Here is a 24,233-nt window from a genome sequence, read left to right as displayed (position 1 = left end):
CACGCCGCTGTTTGTTTACGTCTGTCCGCGGTGCCAGACTCGTTCTCAAAACACGCGCGGCTGCCGCGCCTGCAAGTAGGCTACCTGTGGCGCGACCAGGGAGCGAGTAATCGTCAGCGGAGAGGTTGATACCAGGACATTTACCACCTTGTAGCATCTCAGATATCGACAGTTGTCCTTTGAAAACCATACAGATCACCACACCAATAACAGTATTATTTAATTAAGGGGGGGGGGGGGGGGGGTAGGAAGTGAAACGGGCCGACTTGGAGCAGTAGAGGCATCTCAGGACATTTTAATTTCCAGTGTCTATACTTTTACAAATAAATTCATAAAACTTTGTCAGCATCACCAGGAAGGATTCAGGATTCACACCCATTGCAGTGGACGTTCTAAAACATAACAAAATAAATTTTTTTACGTGCGAAATTTCATCATTTTTTCACTTACTAATGGCTGCATTTGTTGCTATAGGTACACTTTTCTTTATAAGTTAGAGAGATTCTTCGATGAATTTTGCACAGCATACATACCATACTCACAGGTGTATAAAACTCTAGAATTTATTTAATTTATGAAAAAACGAATGAACTGTTATATTTTAAACTTCATGTTTAGAAAAAACACAAATTTTATAGTTAATTACCTCAATTTTTACCACAGTTTTTAGTAGATTTCGAAAATTCTAGAGCTTCATACACCTTTAAGTATGGTTTTTGGCCGGCCGAAGTGGCCGAGCGGTTCTAGGCGCTACAGTCTGGAACCGAGCGACCGCTACGGTAGCAGGTTCGAATCCTGCCTCGGGCTTGGATGTGTGTGATCTCCTTGGGTTAGTTAGGCTTCAGTAGTTCTAAGTTCTAGGGGACCGATGACCACAGCAGTTAAGTCCCATAGTACTCAGAGCCATTCGAACCAAGTATGGTTTTTATGCTGTGCAAAATTGATCGAAGAATCTCTCTTACTTATGAAGAAACGTATACCTATAGCAACAAATGCTGCCATTAGTAAGTGAAAAAAATGAAAATTGATCGAAGAATCTCTCTTACTTATGAAGAAACGTATACCTATAGCAACAAATGCTGCCATTAGTAAGTGAAAAAAATGATGAAATTTCACATGTAAAGAAAATTATTACGTTATGTTTTAGAACTTCCACTGTTATGAGTGTGAATTCTGAATCCTTCCTGGTCATGCTGACAAAGCTTTATGAATTTATTTGTGAAAGGAAAAACATTGGAAATTAAAATGTCCTGAGGTGCCTCTCCTGCTCCAAGTCGTCCCGCTTGACGTCCTACCCCCCTTAAGCAAAATAAATGACATGTGAAATTTCCTGGCACATTAAAACTATGTGCTGGGCCGAGACTCCAAATCGGGACCTTTGCTTTTTGCGGGCAAGTGCTCCACCAACTGAGCTACAATAGCTCAGTTTGGGTAGCTCTGTTGGTAGATCACTTGCCCGCCAAAGGTAAAGGTCCCGAGTTCGAGTCTCAGTCCGGCACACAGTTTTCATCTGCCACGCAGTTTGACGCCAGCACACACTCCACTGCAGAGTTAAAATTTTATTGTGTAAATGAAATGTAATTGCTGTATTGTGTTCTGTTTAGGATATATTTTAGCAACTAAGATTGCTAGGCCTCGGCATACGACAGTACTTAACTCGGGCAAAAGTATTCATACCAGTTCTCTCAAAGTGGCTTTAGTCAACACCAATTTGGCTTTGGCTTTTGGCCGGGGAAATCTGTTGATGAAGCAATTGATCGGGTTTTCCAGAGAAGTATGGAGATGCAATGCACAAAATAATAGCATGCACCTTTGATAATCTTTGGTGATGAGTAATGTCTGGACGATTTCGAGAACTACAGGTATGTGGATCCCTGTATCCTAGACTACTGGAGGAACAGAATGGCAAGAGGGTAACCTCAATGTTGTCAAATAGATTACCAAAGGATATCCATAAGGCTCTATTTGTGGACTTATCTTCTGGGATATCACAATTTAACCTCTCTTGAATGTAATTGAGGAAGGCCTATGTTTGATACTAGTAGACTTCTCTTGGCCAGGGATACCCATCTTGCCAGTGCTAGCCTTCTTTTGAGTCCTTCCTGCTCCGTACGCCATTGCTTAAGTTTCTGTCTAGGTAGCAGAATTCCATAACTTCATCTACTTCGTGACCATCAATCCTGATGTTACGTTTCTCGCCGTTCTCATTTCTGCTGCTTCTCATTACTTTCGTCTTTCTTCGATTTAGCCTTAATCCATATTTTGCACTCATTAGACTGTTAATTCCTTTCAGCAGATCATGTAACTCTTCTTCACTTTCACTTAGTGCAGTTCAGCGAATCGTATCATTGGTATCCTTGCACTTTGAATTTTAATCCCACTCCTAAGCCTTTCTTTTATTTCCATCATAGCTTCTTCGATGTACGATTGAACATTACCGACGAAAGCCTACATCCCTGTCTTACACCCTTTTTAATCCGATCACTTCATTCTTGGTTGTCCACTCTTGGCTCATGTACATATTGTATACTACTCGTCTCTCCCTATAGTTCACCCCTATTTTTCTCAGAATTTCGAACATCTTTCCCCATTTTACATCGTCGAAGGGTTTTTACAGGTCGACAAATCCTAAGAATTCATTTTGCTTTAGTCTTGCTTCCACCGTCAATCGGAAAATCAGAACTGCGTCTCTGGTGCCTTTACCTTTCCTAAAACTAAACTAACATGTAACAATTTTAATTTTCGTTTTGAATCATTTGTTTATTATTATTATCAGTATCTTGTATGTATCAGCTGTTAAGCTGATTGTGCCATAATTGTCGCACTTGCCATCTCTTGCAGTCTTCAGAACTGTGTGGATGCTTGGTTTCGAAAGTCAGATCGTATATCGCCAGACTCATACATTCTACACACCAATGTGAATAATCGTTTTGTTGCCCCTTTCCCAATGAGTTTAGAAATTTAGACGGAATATTAAGTGCGCCTTAAGTTTTTGAAAGTTCTTTTAAATATCCATCCTAATACTGGATCCCCTATCTCTTCTGTATCGATTCCTGTTTCTTCTTCTATCATATCAGACAAATTTTCCCGTCATAGAAGTCTTCAATGTACTCTTTCCACCTATCTGCTCTCTCCCCTGCATTTAACAGTGGAATTGCCATTGCACTCTTAATGTTACCATTCTTCTTTGAATTTCACCGAAGGTTATTTAGATTTTGCTATCCGCAGGGTCAGTAATTCATACAGTCACTTCTTTTCCGATTTATTCATGTTTCATGCACCAGTTTCTTCTTAGCTTCCTTGTACTTCCTATTTATTTCATTTCTCAGTAACTTGTATTTCTGAATTTGCCTGAATGTTTTTGAACGTCGTTCTTCCATCGATGAAGTTAAGCATTTCTTCTGTTACTCATGATTTCTTCGCAGCTATATTCTATGTACCTGTGTTTACCTTTCCAAATTCTGTGATTGCACTTTTTGGAGATGTCCAATTTTCTTCAACTGAACTACCTACTGAGCTAGTCCTTGTTGTATTATCGCCTTAGAGAACGAAACTCTTCATTCCTTAGTATTTCCATTTCCCACTTCTTTTCGTATTAATTATCCCTAACGAATCTCTTAAACGTCACCCTTCTCTTCATCACTACTAAATCGTGATGTGGCCCTGTATCTGCTTCTGGGTATGCCTGACAATTCAGTATCTGATTTCGGAATCTCTGTCTGACCGTGATGTAATGCAACTGAAATCTTCCCCTACCTCTCGGCCTTCTCTATCTCTTTTTGTAATTGTTGAACAGAAAATTCGCTATTACTAACTGAAATTTTGTTGCAGAACTCTATTAGCCTCTCTCCCCTCTCATTTCTAGTGTCAAGCCCATATTCTCCCGTAGCCGTTTCTTCTACTCCTTCACCTTCAACCGCATTCCATCCCCCGTGACTACTAGATTTTCATCTACCTGTACATACTGAATTACCCTTTCAAAAACCACATATACTTTCTCTATCTCATCTTCAGCTTGCGGCGTCGGGAGGTGTACTTGAATTATCGTTGTCGATGTTGTTTTGCTGTCGATTCTGTTCGCCAGCTTAGCTGAAAGTCTAGCATGCCGCGGGCCAGGGTTCGATTCCCGGCTGTGCTGGAGATTTTCTCCGCTCATGGACTGGGTGTTGTGTTGTGATAATCATGCTCTCGTCAACTTCATCACCGAGGCGCAAGTCGCCCAATGTGACGTCGACTGAAACAAAAATTGCAACTCGGTGGCCGATCTTCCCCGGTTTGGGCTTTCCGGCCAATTATGCCACACGATCATTTCATTTTGCTTTCTATTCTGATGAGAACAACCCTGTCACTGAACTGTTCACAGTAATACACTCTCTTCCCTACCTTCGTATTTATAACGAATTGTATTACTATTATACCATTTTCATTGCAGATCACTGGGGACCTCTTAGAAGGTAGGCGGCGACTCAAAGTTTTCCGTCTAGGCAATTGGCAGAATATCGGAGCGCAGTTACGGATGCGCCATGTCATTCTTGGCCGAGGCACGGTTCATTTCGTACTGTACACTGCCTTTACAGTCACTAACAGCAAGTGCTGTTTCAAAAAGCAATCAGTACACATGCGGTGCAGGAAAATTAGTTGGCCTCAATACATCCTTTTGAAAAGGATTAGAAACAGGCACTTGCTCATCAGCATAGAACACACAACCGAAAATACACTGTACGATGAGGGAAGTAGGACTCGAAGTTCAATACCAAATCCCCACCCAGGACGAGGTTCTATGTCTGTTTTTTCTGTTTCCTGTCAGCTTTTTGTTCTCTTCTTGAAACATGTCGTAAATTTGTAGTTTTCTACTTCAAAACTAATGTATTTTCCTTAAAATTAATTTCTCCAAGTATATAACAGATAATAATAAAAACCGAGGTAAAAGAAATCCACGCAGCCCCATCCACGGGCACCAGTGCTCGCGGGCTCCACTGCGTAGCACAAAATTCTGCTGCCCTGTGAGGGCCGTGGATGCTGGCTGCGAGGTCAAAGTGGTGCACTGCGGCCTGTATAAAGTAATAAGATGGCACCCCATAGTTTAAGGTCTTGCTAGGCAGGTTTCAAGCTTCCGCTGATCTAAAGAGAAGCAACTGCCTCCCCAGGGGACCTAAGGTCGTTGCCCCACCTCGATCAACGTAAAAGTACTACCACAAGCTCTAGCGTCACCTCTCGGATTGTACCACACAGGGATACTGAAAAAGAAGGAAAATGTTTCAAGAACTTTCCTGTCGCAGTCCACAAAAGGCAGAAACAGAGCTACAAGCTCGTAGACACATAAAAGTTGAAAGTTTTGGTCCACACAGAAGTTCAATTCGTACCTGCACTGGAGCTGTGGCATGTATATAGGAAAATGTCGACATCAGGAACTATCGTTTTGTGAGATGCAATTAGCAAAATTGGCTTCCATCGTTAATGCGCAGTGTGCATTTCGACGACAATTCCACAAAGAGAAGCCTCCTCATTAGCAAATTTACGAATGCCATCGAGAATTTGTAGGAGGTGGATGACATGCGAAGGAAAAACCACAGGTCTACCGTGCACGGTGGATGAAAATGTCGAGCGTACGTGTGCAGTTTACGAAAGGAGTTCTAGGAACGTTACAAGACGAACAAGTAATAAATTCACGCCCCTCAACTAACCGTATAGCGAGTACTGAATCCATACGAACTTGCAGTTATTGCAAAGCATAGCGTCCTGATGACAACATTGAATAGTACGAATTTTACACTGCAGTTCTAAAGAACAGAACGATCTCTCTCTTTCTTTTATGAATCCACTGTCCACCTCTCTAGAACAGTTAATCGCGATTTTGTTAGGTTTTAGGAGAACAAAACTCCTGTGGTAGTTGAAGAGAACACAGAGTCGCCCGGGGTTAATATGTTCTGTGTCACTTCTGTAAACAATTTTTGTGGACCATTCTTCTTTTTATTGAGAATTGTCTCACAGGGCCGGCCGCTGTGGCCAAGCGGTTCTAGGCACTTCAGTCTGGAACCGCGCTACTGCTACGGTCGCAGGTTCGAAGCCTGCCTCGAGCATGGATGTGTGTGATGTCCTTAGGTTAGTTCGGTTTAAGTAGTTCTCAGTTCTATGGGACTGATGACCTCAAATGTTAAGTCCCATAGTGCTCAGGGCCATTTGAACCATTTTTTTGTCTCACAGGAACCTCGCTATTTCTCCGATTTCAAAGTTATTCACGAAATTTCATCTTCATGAAAAATGGAGCTCCTCCTCAATACGGCAGCCGTTTCCGACGTTAGGTGAATAATACCACTCCAGGGCGTTGGATTGAAAGAGTATTGAAGTCGTGGCAGGCTCCATCTGGTGTCAGAGCATACAACCACAGTGTCAAACCTGATTCTGAAAAACCAGTTTAGTACGACGAAAGAGGCTGAGCTTTAATCAACACAGGTATTTCCGAAATTAAGCGGCAGCTCTTCTTCTGTAAGGGGGAAATATTTGTAAAATAGGTTTAGATTCTCTTAAAGTTACGTTCCCGCAAAAGATTTCCAAAGTCGCATACTGTAATACAGAAACTGTAAAGATTTTTAATTACCAGTAAGAACGAAGGCAAACGGAGCAGTTAAAAATTAATCATAGGTCAGAGCATGAAGAGCTTCGTTTACCTAGAAGCAATAACAAAGGGTTTTGTACATATGAATACGTATTGTACTGTAATTAGCTGACCTTTTTCTGTTCTTCAACGCACTACACACTACTACTATAATAAATTAATACCGATTTAGCGAGCCTCCAAGGTCTGGAGAGTAATAAGTGACAAGCAATAATTTTAATACGGTATCTATCCTTTACCCGATTTTTATCGTTATTATTCGTTTGACACAAGAATACCATGTTCACATCAATGTTGCTGACTACACAATCAATCATGTGCATACTGCTAACAGAGTAAAATCGGCTACATCACACGTTACAAATTTAAATAGTTTAAGAATTTCGTATAGTCACTCCTTGCTTGTCATTTATGCGCAGCATCATGAAAATGGTGCTTCTCAAGTAGTAGAGAATGACGGATAATTTTAACACCACACGGCAGCGGATGTCCTCTTCCCCAAAAATACACTGAAGAGGCGAAAACGTTGTGACCAACTGCTTAATACAGTGTTTGGAACGCAGAACGACAGCAGTTTTATCTGGATTCGACGAGTCGTTCTTAGGTTTCTGGAGGTATGTGCAACTAGATACCTACACACAGGTCACATAAATTCCGTAAATTGCGGGCTCTTTGCGTACGGGTGCGGAGCTGGCCGTAGGAAGCTTGCCGGATGTGTTCCACAGAGTGTATAATACGCAAATTTGGTGACCACACGCTTATGTGAGTTCGCTGTTATTCTCTGAAAATGAATGTAGCACCATTCTGGTCTTGTGACAAGGACAGTGTCGTAGGACCGTTGCTATTCACAATATACTTAAATGACCTTGTCGATAACATCGGAAGTTCACCGAGGCTTTTTGCGGATGATGCTGTGGTGTATCGAGAGGTTGTAACAATGGAAAATTGTACTGAAATGCAGGAGGATCTGCAATGAATTGACGCATGGTGCAGGGAATGGCAATTGAATCTGAATGTAGACAAGTGTAATATGCTGCGAATACACAGAAAGAAAGATCCCTTATCATTTAGCTACAATATAGCAGGTCAGCAACTGGAAGCAGTTAATTTCATAAATTGTCTGGGAGTCGGCATTAGGAGTGATTTAAAATAGAATGATCATATAAAATTGATCGTCGGTACAGCAGATGCCAGACTGAGATTCTTTGGAAGAATCCTATAGAAATGCAATCCGAAAACTAAGAAGTAGGTTACAGTACACTTGTTCGCCCACTGCTTGAATATTGCTCACCAGTGTGGGATCCGTACCAGATAGGGTTGATAGAAGAGATAGAGAAGATCTAACGGAGAGCAGCGCGCTTCGCTACAGGATCATTTAGTAATCGCGAAAGCGTTACGGAAATGATAGATAAACTCCAGTGGAAGATTCTGCAAGAGAGACGCTCAGTGGCTCGGTACGGGCTTTTGTTGAAGTTTCGAGAACATACCTTCATCGAGGAGTCAAGCAGTATACTGCTCCCTCCTATGTATATGTCGCAAAAGAGACCATGAGGATAAAATCAGAGAGATTAGAGCCCACACAGAGGCGTACCGACAATCTTTCTTTCCACGAACAATACGAGACTAGAATAGAAGGGAGAACCGATAGAGGTGCTTGCGGAGAATGGATGTAGATGTAGATGTAGACACTAATCCAGCTGGAAGATACCACTGCTGTCGCAGAAGAGATCACTCATCAAGGGATGCGAGTAGTCCCGGTGATGTTCACGTAGTCCGCAGCTGCCATGGTGCCATCGATTACTATCACAGGTTCCGCGGAAACCCACATGAACGCCCCATTTAGCAAAATACTGCCGGCTACCGCCGTCCCCCTCCTCACAGACCTGCGTTCTTGGCGCGGGGCATGATTCGAACAATGGTTCGCCTGGACCGTGTCTTATTCGGACACTACCTGCTGTCATCCACTGAACCATGATCCAGTATCGATAGATCCGTTACCACTGCAAAAGCAACTGACGATGTCGTTCAGTGCTGCAACACGCAAGGGTCGTCTGCTGTGGAGCTCCATGTTCAACAATATGCGCTGAGAGGTGTGCTCTGAAACACTTGCGCTTGCACCAGCCTTGAACTCTGTCGTCAGGTCGGCCACAGGTCACCGCTTTTCGTGCTTTACAGAACGCACAAGTCTCCAACATCCACGTCTTGTGATGAGGTGTGGACGCCCAACACCTTTTCGCCTACTCGTGGTTTCACCGACCACCGACCATTTTCCGAAAATGCTCACGACAGTACATGGTGAACAACCGACCAGCTTCCTTGTCCCCTAGGTTCTCGCGATAACAGGCGCCGGTTCGTGAGGATGTGTGCTTTGTCAAACACGCTCATGTCTGTGGATTTCCGTCCGTGCTTATATTCACTGGCCAAGAGGGAATAATACGAATGGAAGACCAAGAACGAAGTGCTCGGATTAAAAAAGGTGTAAGACAGGGATGTAGTCTTCCGCTCCTACGGTTCAATCTGTACACCGAAGAAGCAATCATGGAAATAAGAGAGAGGATCAGGAGTGAAATTAAAATTCAAGGTGAAACGATATAAATGATACAATCCACTGGTGACGTTTGAACAGTGAATTGAATTTCAAAACATTTTCTTAAGAATTTACTTTATTTACTAGCGATTCATCAAGACTAACACATTTAATCACACTATGTGAGCGTGGAAGTAGTTGCCAGGGAGTAACTGATGAAATCAAAATGAAATTCCTTTTAGCAAATGGCAATTTTATTCCTAAAGCCTTTCTATTTTTTTAAGAAACAGGTTTAAAATTATAAGCAGAAAGCACCCTCTAAATATCAAGTTGCAATTGATTCAGTGGCAGAAAGAAACAAATTTTTGAGTGTATGAGCTTTCGGGCTGAGAACCTTCCCGCTCCCTTTTGTCACGGCCGTCGTCACGACCGCTCACAACCTGTGAAAAACTACACAGGTACAAATCTGCAACACACTAGATTACCTTAAAGTAAAATTTTTAACAGTTCACACAAGCCCACAAACTATGCACCCCGTAGGAGGGATGAAAATGGTACAAAACACTAAAATTAAAAGATTAACTTCCCATCGAAGGTGGAACTTGATTTTAGCTTCTAAGAAAGTCTTACGGTGGAAGGGTGGCAACTTTATACACTAAAATGACCATTTAAATAAAAGACCATGAAATGCAATCTTACATAAAATTATAGAAGGTTGGCCAAACATGCCCTACAGTACACATATACCTCCTCTCAAGATGATAGGCAAGATAAAAACTTATTTCAGTAATTGGGCCGTTAGACTTCAAGCAATAAATGCGTTAACACACCGAATCCGACAAACATCACAGAGGCAGCTATTAACGTACGGCAGATTGATAGGGAGATTTCCGAACAACCCGAACCGCAGATTGCTCTAACCCGCCCCTACTCCACAAGGGAAAAACGGACCACCCAATTCATAAATAACCACCTTCCCGCAGGTGGGCAAACGGAGAATAATGGTGGTACGACCCCAAAACAAAGCGGCTGGTGACCTCACCAAGAAACAAGTAGAATTTAACTAGTAAATGAAACAACATATCACCAATCACTTAACTTCTAAATAAACTGCGATTTCTGGCGAAGACCTGGCGCAGCACCCCCAAAACGCTCTCCCGAACCGTCCGCTGCCAGCCGCTTCAACGGACGCAGGAAGGCGCGCCGATCTCCCGTCTCACGGCGTCGCAGCTCGCACCGGCGAGACCGATGTCGTGGGTTGACTCCCGTTGCTCTCGTGTCGGCCGCGAAGCCACTACCCCTCGCTATAAGGCGCGGCCCACAGGTCTCACGTGGCGACCTCACATGCACCGACGCTCAAGGCGGACAAGTCATCTTGTGTCTCAGTGCGCGACCGTCCAACCGATCGATCCTACCGCCAATGACCGTTGCCTGAGCAACTCGGGCAGACTGGTGGCCTAACACGCAGACTCAGATGCAGGGACTAAGCCCTCGACCGGGCGACCACTCGTTGAGTTCTCTCACTGCGCCACAAATTCGGACGAGAGACAGACTAGCAAGCTGGGGACGAGAGACTGACCCCAGAGTGACTCCAGACTCACCCAGACTGACCAACTGGCGAGCTCATAGCGCCCCTTAAATGCATGTGAACAGGCAACCTTTCCCCTTTCCCACCAGAGGGAGACACAAAAGCTGCGGTTGCCACAGCGGCGCCACAGCCAGAAACGGAGGGCGACTGCTTCACACAACGCGCTGCGGCGCGCTCTTCAAAACAGCAATTTTTACCACGGCTCAACGTTGCTATCCTGAGTGAAAATGAAGAAGAGTTACGTGACCTGGTGAATGGAATGAGTACAGATTGACAGTAACTCTAAGAAGGACGAAAGTAATGAGAACAGCGAGAGACTTAACATCAGGATTGATGGTAATGAAGCAGATGTAGTTAAGGAAGTTAGTTGCTAGGCAGCAAAATAACCTATGATGAATGGAGCAAGGAGGACATTAAATCAGGCTAGCAGAGGCAAAAAGACCATTCCTGGCCAACAGAAGTCTACTAGTATCAAATATGCCTTAATTAGAGGAAGAAATTTTTAAGGATGTGGGCTTGGTGCACAACATTGTTTGCTAGTGAAACGTGGGCTGTGGAAAAACAGAAGAGAATAGATGCATTTGAGGGTGGTGCTACAGACGAATGTTGAATATTAGGTGGACCGAATGGGTAAGGAATGAGGAGGTTCTTTGCAGAATCGGAGAATAAAGTAATATGTGGAAAACACTGGAAAGGAGAAGGGACAGAATGATGCAACATGTGTTAAGACGTCAGAGAATGAAATCCTGGTACCAGAGGGAGCTGTAGAGGGCAAAAAACCCTACAGGAAGGCGGATGTTGGAACACTTCCAGCAAATAACTGAGGACGTAGGTTGCAAGTGCTACTCCGAGATGAAGAGGTTGGCACATGAGAGGAATTCGTGGCAGAGCGCATCAAACTAGTCAGAAGATTGACGACTATTAAAAAAAATTCCTAATTCACCTCTTCTCCGGATACTAACTTCCCTTACCGAGCCCGCATCTCGTGGTCGTGCAGTAGCGTTCTCGCTTCCCACGCCCGGGTTCCCGGGTTCCCGGGTTCGAGTCCCGGCGGGGTCAGGGATTTTCTCTGCCTCGTGATGGCTGGGTGTTGTGTGCTGTCCTTAGTTAGGTTTAAGTAGTTCTAAGTTCTAGGGGACTGATGACCATAGATGTTAAGTCCCATAGTGCTCAGAGCCCCCCCCCCCCCCCCCCCGAGTCTCCCTTACCGGGTGACGTGTCCGCAGCGCCATCGGTTTGCATTCGGTCTTGTTGCGGGAAGTGCTCATAATGTTTTGATTAGTCAACGTATATCGACAAAAGTGTAATTGTCCAGCATGCTCTCACGTTTACTAAACGAGTCCGACGTGAAACGTACCGATCTTTCGTGGGTTTATTCCACGTCGTGTGATAAACCTGCCTAGTGACAGTCCAGAACTGACCAGCAATAATCAAGATATCTGTGAAGCAAAGTAACGTTACGTTACTTATTTCGTGGAAGAATTATACGAGGTGTGGCTAGAAAAAAACCGGACTAGTACTGGTGAAATAATAAAACGAATGCAATAAGGATGAAAGTCGCGTGGCCTGTCACGTGACTCTCGCTCCGCCTACTGCTCGAGTTTCATCTGCCTCCTGCACTCAGTCTGACCGTGGCGTCTGTTTTAAGTAGTTGACGTTTTGTCTGTGCGTCGGAAAATGTTGAGTGTACAGAAAGAACAGCGTGTTAACATCAAATTTTGTTTCAAACTAGGAAAATCTGCAAGTGAAACGTTTGTAATGTTACAACAAGTGTACGGCGATGATTGTTTATCGCGAACACAAGTGTTTGAGTGGTTTAAACGATTTAAAGATGGCCGCGAAGACACCAGTGATGACACTCGCACTGGCAGACCATTGTCAGCAAAAACTGGTGCAAACATTGAAAAAATCGGTAAACTTGTTCCTTGTCAACTCCTGTTAACTCAGACACTGCTCTGATTGTTAAACGGCGATCTTGTCGAACAAGTTTACCGATTTTTTCAATGTTTGCATCAGTTATTGTTTCACCAGTACTAGTCCGGTTTTTTTCTAGCCACACCTCGTATTTCCTTAGCATTCCTCCAATGTTTCACAGCGTGGTATCTAATATTGCTACAACTAGTTCCATGTCATCGTTCCATTTTAATCACTCGGGGCGGATACTCACTACTATTTTACCTGTGCGATATATCGAAAGTAGTTTTGGCTTTATGAAAAGCAAAGTCAGCGCAGAGGCAGTTATGACTTCGTACTTCATAATAGGGAGAGAGAGAGAGACAGACAGAGAAAGAGATACCTTGTTCTTTTTTTTAAGTGAGTGGTATATTTTAATTAATGTTGAAAGTTTTATGGATTTTATTTAACCACACTCGTCTCGAATATCTACTTAAGGGTGCTGGAAATCATGACGTTGTGCGCCCAACTGCATCTGTCATCGTCATCATAATTATTATCATCAATGGAACATCGATGTAAGAAGAAGCAAGGTACGTTCTAGGATTTGTAGACCTCGAGACTGTAATATGATTGAAGATGTTCGAAAATGTCAGGAATGTAGTTGTACCTACCCTGGAGGCAAATTAACACGTTACAGACGAAGGAAGGAAGACATAGAAAACAAAGCACCACATGAAAAGACAGTATTTCTGGCCAAAAGAAGAGGTTTCAAGAGTTTTGGAAGTCAAAATGACCGAAATGGCTCCTGAAAATGTTTTCCGTCTTCCTAGGAGATAGAAATCAATATTTTCAACATTTCGCGGCCCTGTCAGCAACTGTATACATATTAATTTTAGTTTCAATAATCAACAGCCTCATCTGAACCGTTCACCTGGAATTTACCTAGATATCAGTCGGAGTAACCCAACCTTCTTCAGAATAGTAGTAACTACCCTTCGTCCATAGTGGACATCTATGCGACTTAACTTCAGAGGTCATCAGTCGCCTATAACTTAGAACTAATTAAACCCAACTTACCTAAGGGTATCACACACATCCATGCCCGATGCAGGATTCGAACCTGCGACCGTAGCGGTCGCTCGGCTCCAGACTGTAGCGCCCACAACCGCACGGCCACTCCGGCCCATACGCCGGAAGATCTCAAACTGTATCACAAGTTAAACTGTGAAAATAAACTGGCAGGTACAGATTTCTGTCTTCCAGAAAATCTCTCTTCACAAGTGTACTGTGTTGCGTCGACTTCAATCGACCAGAAGTTGAAAGATATTTTTAACCAACTGTTTACTTTATTACTGTTTACTTTCTTATACTAAAGCCGTATATTTACTTGCTCGGCCCATACTATCCGACACTTCTCGTAGCATCTCGAATTGTAAGTCTTACAAAATATTTTCTTGCTGTGTATCGTTCTGGTTAGAACTCTTGTTTTTACTATTTACAACAAAAGAAATATAGACGAGAACATTTTAAGTAGTTTCACGGTATTCCAAAACAACATCAAAAGTCTTGTACCAACTCTGACTTACGTGGCCCATTATCATCCAAGTTTCATTTCTTCTCTTTGTCTGTAACCTCTGACAGAGTATGTGTGCGGCTTTTCTTTATTGACAAAGCGTTGTCTCCAGGTCCAAAAGCAATTGTTTTGCTTCCGGGCACTTTTTCCACCAGTTTCAACGCCTTCTTAAACTGTTCAGTCGTATGGGCTTCATTATTAGAATAGCGTGACACTTTATTACACTAGTGGCCATTAAAATTGCTACACCACGACGATGACGTGATACAGACGCGAAATTTAACCGACAGGAAGAAGATGCTGTGATATGCAAATGATTACCTTTTCAGAGCATTCATACAAGGTTAGCGCCGGTGGCGACACCTACAAAGTGCTGACACGAGGGAAGTTTCCAACCGATCTCTGATACACAAACAGCAGTAGACCGGTGTTGCCTGGTGAAACGATGTTGTGATGCATCGTGTAAGGAGGAGAATTGCGTACCATCACGTTTCCGACTTTGATAAAGGTCGGATTGTAGCCTATCGGGATTGCGGTTTATCGTATCACGACATTGCTGCTCGCGTGGGTCGAGATCCAATGACTGTTAGCAGAATGTGGAATCGGTGGGTTCATGAGGGTAATACGGAACGCTTTGCTGGATCCCAACGGCCTCGTATCACTAGCAGTCGACATGATACGCATCTTACCCGCATGGCTGTAACGGATCATGCAGCCACGTCTCGATCCCTGAGTGAACAGATGGGGACGTTTCCAAGACAACAACCATCTGCACGAACAGTTCGACGACGTTTGCAGCAGTATGGATTATCAGCTCGGAGACCATGGCTGCTGTGACTCTTGGCGCTGCATCACAGACAGGAGCGCCTGTGATGGTGTACTCCACGACGAACCTGGGTGCACGGATGGCAGAACGTCATTTTTTCGGATGAATCCAGGTTCTATTTACAGCATCATGATGGTCGCATCCGTGTTTGGTGACATCGCGGTGAACGTACATTGGAAGCGTGTATTCGTCATCGCCATACTGGCGTATCACCCGACGTGATGGTATTGGGTTCCTTTGGTTACACGTCTCGGTCACCTCTTGTTCGCATTGACGGCACTTCGAACAGTGGAGGCTACATTTCATATGTGTTATGAACCGTGGCTCTACCCTACATTCGATCCCTGCGAAACCCTACATTTCAGCAGGATAATGCACGACAGCATGTTGCAGGTCCTGTACGGGCCTTTCTGGATACAGAAAATGTTCGACTACTGCCCTGGCCAGCACATTCTCAAGATCTCTCACTAATTGAAAACGTCCAGTCAATGGTGGCGGAGCAACTGGCTCGTCACAATACGCCAGTCACTACTCTTGATTAACTGTGGTATCGTGTTGAGGCTGCATGGGCAGCTGTACCTGTACACGCCATCCAAGCTCTGTTTGACTCAATGCCCAGGCGTATCAAGCCCGTTATTACGGCCGGAGGTGGTTGTTCTGGGTACTGATTTCTCAGGATCTATGCAGCGAAATTGCGTGAAAATGTAATCACATGTCAGTTCTAGTATAATATATTTGTCCAATGAATACCCGTTTGTCATCTGCGTTTCTTCTTGCTGTAGCAGTTTTAATGGCGAGTAGTGTAAATTATACTTACAGCACTGAGTCTGTAGTCGTCTGTTATTGAAGAATAGTTGCGTTACCGTCATCCATGCGCAGTCTAGCATCACGTCTGCTCGACTCCATTGTGGTTGTGAAGGCAGAGTCGACACATACGTAATAATAGGTGAATTCGTTGCTTTGGGAAGGGTCAGGGCAAGGAATGGTGCCGGCAAAGCCGTTTACCTTCTCGCTGAGTGCCGCCTGACTATCATTAATATACAAATCGAGACTCCCACGCCGGCTGGAATCGAAGTAAGAGAAGTTGGGTGGAGCGTGGACTTTATGTTTTCCTCGGTACGGTGCGTGAGAGGAACGGCGTCGTAGACGGAGTTCTTTTTGCGGCGCGCCCGCGCTTGCGACCTGGTATTGAAAAGCCATTACGGTATCGGCCCAGGATGGCGGCGCCGAACAGGGCCGTATTTCCCGTGTGATGAGGGCGCCGGCCCCCGCTTCCAGCCTCCTGGACAGAATTTGCGTGTCGCGGCGTGCAAGCTGCGCTCCCTTAAGCGTTTGCCGCTACCTGATACTGCACGCCGCGCTGGAGGCGACGGCGCGGCGCGGCGCTGGCCGTTAAAACAGCACCGCGTCTCGATTGTAATCTATATTCACGTGACATTTGTTAACAACGGTACTTAAAAATTAGCAGGTGTCTTAGTTGAATTACGATCTTCATAGGAAACTGCCAAAGCAGAGTTACTAAACACAGTCTTCCGAAATGCCTCCACAAAAGAAGACGAAGTAAATATTCCAGATGTCGATTCAAAAACAGCTGCCAACATGATTAGCGTAGAAGTAAATGCCGAGCGGTCTAGGCGCTGCAGTCATGGACTGCTCGGCTGGTATCGGCGGAGGGTCGAGTCCTCCCTCAGGCATGGGTGTGTGTGTTTGTCCTTAGGATAATTTAGTGTGTAAGCTTAGGGACTGATGACCTTAGCAGTTAAGTCCCATAAGATTTCACACACATTTGACATTTTGTAGAAGTAAATATCCTCGGAGTAGTGAAGTAACTTAAATCTTAATAAAAGCACGTTTTCTGGTCCAGACTGCATACCAATTAAGTTCCTTTCGGAGTATGCTGATGTGTTAGCTCCATACTTAACAATCATATCCAACCATTCGCTCGACGAAAGATCCGTACCCAAACACTGGAACGTTGCACAGGTCACACCAATATTCGACAATGGTAGCATGAGTAATCCACTAAATTATAGGCCCATATCGTTAACGTCGATATGTAGCAGGATTTTAGAACATATATTGTGTTCGAACATTATGAATTACGTCGAAGAAAAATGTCTATTCGGTGTGGCCGTGCGGTTCTAGGCGCTTCAGTCTGGAACCTCGTGACCGCTACGGTTGTAGGTTCGAATCCTGCCTCGGGCATGGATGTGTCTGATGTCCTTAGGTTAGTTAGGTTTAAGTAGTTCTAAGTTCTAGGGGACTGATGACCACAGATGCTAAGTCCCATAGTGCTCAGGTCCATTTGTACCATTTGAAAACTGTCTATTGACACCAGTCAACATGGGTTTAGAAAACATAGTTCCTGTGAATCACAACTAGCTCTTTATTCACATGAAGTGTTGAGTGCTATAGACAAGGGATTTCAGATTGATTCCGTATTTCTGGATTTCCGGAAGGATTTTGACACTCTACCACACAAGCGGCCCGTATTGAAACTCAGTGCTTACGGAATATCGTCTCAGTTATGTGACTGGAGTTGTGATTTCCTGTCAGAGAGGTCACAGTTCGTCGTAAGTGACGGAAAGTCATCGAGTAAAACAGAAGTGATTTCTGGCGTTCCCCAAGGCAGTGTTACAGGCCCTTTGCTGTTCTTATCTATACAAACGATTTGGGAGACAATCTGAGCAGCCGTCTTCGGTTGTATGCAGATGGCGCTGTCGTTTATCGACTAATAAAGTCATCAGAAGATCAAAACAAACTGCAAAACGATTTAGAAAAGATATCTGAATGGAGCGAAAGTGACAGTTGACCCTAAATAACAAAAAGTGTGAGGTCATCCACATGAGTGTTAAAAGGGACTAGTTAAACTTCGGTAACACGATATATCAGTCTAACCTAAAAGCCGTAAATTCAACTAAATACCTAAGTATTACAATTACGAACAACTTAAATTGGAAGGATTACATAGAAAATGTTGTGGGGAATGCTTACCAAAGCCTGCGTTTTATTGACAGGACACTTAGAAAATGTAACAGACCTACTAAGGAGACTGCCTACACTACGCTTGTCCGTAGTCTTTTACAATACTGCTGCATGGTATGGGATCCTTACTAGATAGGACTGACGGAGTACATCGAAAAAGTTCAAAGAAAGGCAGCACGTTTTGTATTATCGCGAAATATGGGAGAGAGTGTCACAGAAATGATAGAGAATTTGGGCTGGACATCATTAAAAGAAAGGCGTTTTTCGTTGCAACGGAATCTTCTCACGAAATTCCAATCACCAACTTTCTCCTCCGAATGAAAAAATATTTTGTTGACACCGACCTACATAGAGAGGAACGACCACCAAGATAAAATAAGGGAAATCAGAGCTCGTACGGAAAGATACAGGTGTTCATTCTTTCCGCGCGGTATACGAGATTGGAATAACAGAGAATTGTGAAGCTGGTTCGATGAACCCTCTGTCAAACACTTAAAGTGATTTGCAGAGTATCCATGTAGATGTATATTTAGAAACTGATATATACTGATAGAAATCGAAAGCTTTTGATTAGGAATCACCGTTCCGATATTTACCAAGCTTTGTGGAGATGCTCACCACGTGACAGGTGTTAACTCATTGACTTACATTCCTTCCGAAAGTGATGCCCATTATTGAAACAGTGATCTCCAAGAACAAGAATAAAACCTGGCATTCGTCTTGGCACGAAACGTCATACAGAGGAATTTCTTGGGATGTCCGAAATAGTTTCGGTTCATGCAATTTTCTGACTGGAGGCTCTGTTAAGGTACACTTCTTCCCAGCTCATACGTGCTCTACGGCTGAAAAATCAGGGCATCATGCAGGCGACTCAAGGATAGGTGCCTTTCACAAGCCGTTTATCGTGTGAACCCCACTGTGGGGTCTTGCATTATCCAGCTGGAGTACGTCACGCATCGCTAGTAACGAAGAGCGCATCATATTCCCTTCAACGGCTTGGAAGACGGCGGATTTCTATTCAATGTCTTCCAAATCGCGTATATCAGTCCATATCGCTGCAAAGCAATCGAGAATTATCTCTTAGGAACACGCGGAAAATTTGACTGGTACTGGCCAACCGTAGCAGTTTTAGCACAAAGCATTCCGATTCCTGGCATCCCTTTAGACAGTTGCGCCTCTCTTACTCACAAGATGTTTCAGAAGCTTGTAACCTTATTTTTTACATCATTCCTGTTACTACCTTCGGCGAGAATGTTAACTGGCTTAATCTGTTACTGTATTTATCAGCTAGATGAGAACCCGACATCGCCCAGGTATGTATTTATTCCATTTCTTTTACTCCGTCTCCCCCTACATCTCCCTATGCCTGTCCCCTCCTTCCCCCCCTCTGTGTGTCCAACTCCTCCACCCGCCACTCTTCATCAACCTCTTCGTGACCCCCCTCAGCCCATCTGCTACTCCTCCCCTCTCTCAGGCCATCTCCTCCTTTCTGTGTCAATCTCCCCCTCCTCCATATCTGTCTGTCCCCTGCCAGTTTTCTCTCCACGTTAGCACTCTTACCCCAGGTGGAGGTTGAAGGTTTTTACCTTCTCACATCATTTCATTCCAGATAGTAAGTAATATATGTACCATATTTGGTTGAAATCTATATGCCGATTACGATTTTTTTCAGTTTGTCCGAATTTTCCAACTTCTCTTTGTAATTCTCAGGATATTGTCCTGAGAACGTTTCCAGCACAATTACGAACAAACCCATGAAAGGAATTACGCTTATTCATCGTTCGAATGGTGAGTTAGGGACTTCACACAAAAATCCCGTAGTAAATAACACTTACATATTTTCCCGATTTTGCATATTCCGGCATACTTTTCTAACTTTTCTCTCTCTACTAATTGATTCGGATTATTAAGAATATCTTTGTTTTAAATCAGGCAAATCGTTACAGCCATTCTCAATATGTGCGCTTACCAAAGAATAGCATTAAATTTTTATTTATTAAATGACGAGTAAACTTATATATTTTCACGTTGTGTTTTCAAACATTATATTGCTTTTTTCATACATATCGTCTTCGCGAATTCATTGTCTCAGACCTCTTCTTCTGTCACAAACTGCACAACTCGTTCCATGTCGCTATATGTTGACACTTAAGATTTGCTTCTTAAAACCACGCTCTATTCACTTTCATTGCAAATAATCGAACAATAACGAAGCATGAATGAGTAGCAGTTGCAGTATTATTCCTAAATAGATTTATAGCACTACAGGTAAGGCAACGTAAATGAAGTAGCTTGAGGCAAACGGTGGCAGAGAAGGAGTCATTGAAACTTATTCGTGGCACCACACAGGCTCATAGTTCCTCAGGTTATTAGGCAGTGCAGGTTACACATTTGTCCTGTTACAATTAAGCCTGAAAGGCACAATTCATTACACAGTGAGGGAGTGTAGTACTGTGAAATGTTTGCGGTCAGTGTTCTAACGTAAATAACAGCCAACCAATTGCAAGATACAGGTTCATTAAAAATTCAGCATGGTTTCGACAGTTTTAAAACTTTCTTTCTTTTTTCAGAAGGCACTTTACGTAGAATCACGTATTATCTGTAAGTAATGTCAGAGTCCTTGATTCCATCTAGTAAATGTGCGTGTCATCCACTTAATCAGCATCTAAAATATATAATTCAAAAATGGAGATTAAGTGGATGACACACATTTACTAGACGGGATCAACGACTCTCACATCAGGTATAGATAATACACTAACGGCCACAAAAATTGCTACACCACGAAGATGACGTGCTACAGACGAGAAATTTAACCGACAGGAAGAAGATGCTGTGATATGCAAATGATTATCTTTTCAGAGCATTCACACAAGGTTGGCGCCGATGGCGACACGGACAACGTGCTGACATGAGGAAAGTTTCCAACCGATTTCTCATACAAAAACAGCAGTTGACAGGCGCTGCCTGGTGAAACGTTGTTGTGATACCTCGTGTAAGGAGGACAAATGCATACCATCACGTTTACGACTTTGATAAAGGCCGGATTATAGCCTATTGCGATTGCGGTTTATCGTATCGCGACATTGCTGCACGCGTTGGTCGAGATCCAATGACTGTTAGCAGAATATGGAATCGGTGGGTTCAGGGGGGTAATACGGAACGCCGTGCTGGATCCCAACGGCCTCGTATCACTAGCAGTCGAGATGGCAGGCATCTTCTCCGCATGCCTGTAACGGATCGTGCAACCACATCTCGATATCTGAGTTAACAGATGGGGACGTTTGCATGACAACAACCATCTGCACGAACAGTTCGACGACGTTTGCAGCAGCATGGACTATCAGCTCGGAGACTACGGCTGCGGTTACCCTTGACGCTGCATCACAGACAGGAGCGCCTGCGGTGGTGTACTCAACTACGCACCCGGGTGCACGAATGGCAAAACGTCATTTTTTCGGATGAATCCAGGTTCTGTTTACAGCATCATGATGGTCGCATCCGTGTTTGGTAACATCGCGGTGAACGCACATTGGAAGCGTGTATTCGTCATCGCCATACTGGCGTATCACCCGGCGTGATAGTATGGGGTGGCATTAGTTACGCGTCTCGGTCACCTCTTGTTCGCATTGATGGCACTTTGAAAAGTGGACAATACATTTCAGATGTGTCACGAACCGTGGCTCTACCCTACACTCGATCCCTGCGAAATCGTACATTTCAGCAGGCTAATGCACGACCGCATGTAGAAGGTCCTGTACGAGCCTTTCTGGGTACAGAAAATGTTCGACTGCTGCCCTGGCCAGCACATTCTCCAGATCTCTCACCAATTGAAAACGTCAGGTCAATGGTGGCGAAGCAATTGTCTCGTCACAATACGCCAGTCACTACTCTTGATGAACTGTGGTATCGTGTTGAAGCTGCATGGACAGCTGTACCTGTACACGGCATCCAAGCTCTGTTTGACTCAATGCCCAGACGTATCAAGGCCATTATTACGGCCAGAGTTGGTTGTTCTGGGTACTGATTTCTCAGAATCTATGCATCGAAATTGCGTGAAAATGTAATCACATGTCTGTTCTAGTATAATATATTTGTCCAATCAATATCCGTTTATCTTCTGCATTTCTTGGTGTAGCAGTTTTAATGGCCAGTAGTAATGTGATTCTGCGTACAACAGCCTGTGAAGAAGACAGTTTTAAAACGGTCGAAATTATGGCCAAGATTTAATAAAGCTATGTTTTGCAACTGGTCGGCTCTTATTTCCTATCAACTAAAGCTCTTGCAGGCAAGTTGCTGAAGCGGAGCCAAGTTCAAAATCTTCGCGGATTACTCAAGTTTTACCATGTCCTAAAGTTTATATTAGCAGTAAGATCACATTATTAATAGATCGTTTTGAGCTTTCGGTGGTGTATTTCAGGGTAGCTACCCGGTTCACAATCTTATGTAGTTCAGTTTCGAATCGGCTGGGAGCTTTTCAAGCTGTGGCAGACAGCGTAGCTCGAGATACCTGTCAGCCCTTGATTTAGTCACTACCGTCATTGCCCTCTGCTGTCCGTTCTCCGCCTCCAGATGTGCGTAATGACGTGACTCGTCAGTGTTAGTGTATGCTGAAACGCCATTAGCGGAAGGCGGATGAGGCGCTAAGTCGCCACAGCCAGTGACCGGTTACGGCCGGGCGGCAACCGGCGCCAAGCTCTCGTCTCGGAATGAATGGCCGTAACGACCCGGGGGGTTGGCGGCACTGCTCGCAGGTGTCGCCGCGGATTTGCATCACAGTGCGGCCGCGCCGGCCGGCCGATGCGCGATAATTCCCACGAATGCGGTGCGAAATTGCGACCCCGCGCCACGTCGAGTTATAAATGGACGCCCAAATTACAATCGCGCCCAGCGGGAGCTGTTCTCGGAATTCCCCGTGTAAGTCCCGACCTGTCAGCGCCTGGATCGCCAGCTCTCGTCCGTAGCGCTGCTGTGTCGTAAACTGAGAGACGGAGTGAGGCGTCCCGCCTAGGGAATGGATGTGGGTGGTAACTGAAAAGAAGAACTTTGTCCACTGTAACTATAAGGCTGCAATTGTTTGTGTGTTTATTTCTCTCTCAAATTGAGTGATCTGCATCTGTGTCTACATCTACAGCTGAACACGTACTCCGCAAGTGCAGGGTGGGCAGTACCTTGTACCACTACCAGTCAGTGTCTTCCCCGTTCCCCACACAAATGAATCGAGGGAAAACGGCTGTCTACTCCCCATACGAGCCCTAATTCATCCTGTCTTCGCAGTCCTCACGCGAAATGTACGTTGACGGCAGGAGACGAGTTCCTAAGCCAGTAGCAAGTACCGGTTTTCTAAATTTTCTCGAGAGTGTTTTACGAAAAGAACGTCATCTTCCCTGCAGAGATTCCATTTTGAGTTCACGAAGTGTTTACGTAATACTCACTTGCTAATCGGGCACACCTCTGAATTGCTTCGACGTCGATCTTTAATTCGACCTGGTGAACATCCCAAACACTCGATCAGTACTCCGGAACTGGTCGTACTATTGTTCTACTGGCTGTCTCCTTTATAGGTGAGCCACTGTTCCCTAGCATTCTCCCAATAAAGTCAACACAGCATTTTATCTTCGCTACTGATTCTACAACTATCTGCATCTACACCATATACTGCAAGCCATCTGACGGTGTGTAGCAGAGAGTTCTTCTGGAAATAGTAGCTGATTCACCCCGTCCCTGTTGCGCTAGAGAACAGCGGATGGGAAAAATGACTGTCGATAAATATCTGTACTAGCCATAATTTAGTGAAATATTCTCGTTGTGTAGTTTCTAGAAACATATGTAGGAGAAAGTAATATGCTGTCCGACTCCTTTCGGAAAGTACTCGCACGAGATTTGAAGAGTGAACTTCTCCGTGGTGCTCGGCGCCGATCTTGTAATGCGTGCCACTCGAGCAGACGTATCGATGTCGGTCGGTGAGGCCTGGCATGAAGTCGGCGTTCCAAAACATCCCAGAGGTGTTCTACAGGATTCAGGTCAGCACTCAGAGCAGGCCAGTCCATTACAGGGATGTTATTGTCATGTAACACATTATGGACATGTGCTCGATCGTGTTGAAAAATACAATTGCCATCACCGAATTGCTCTTCAACAGTGGGAAGCATGAAGGTGCTTAAAACATCAATGTAGGCCTGTGCTGTGAAAGTGCCACGCAAAACAACAAGCGGTGCAAGC

Source organism: Schistocerca nitens, chromosome 4 (assembly GCF_023898315.1).
Source record: "Schistocerca nitens isolate TAMUIC-IGC-003100 chromosome 4, iqSchNite1.1, whole genome shotgun sequence".
Taxonomy (NCBI): Eukaryota; Metazoa; Arthropoda; class Insecta; order Orthoptera; family Acrididae; genus Schistocerca; species Schistocerca nitens.
This window is presented reverse-complemented; position numbering follows the sequence as displayed.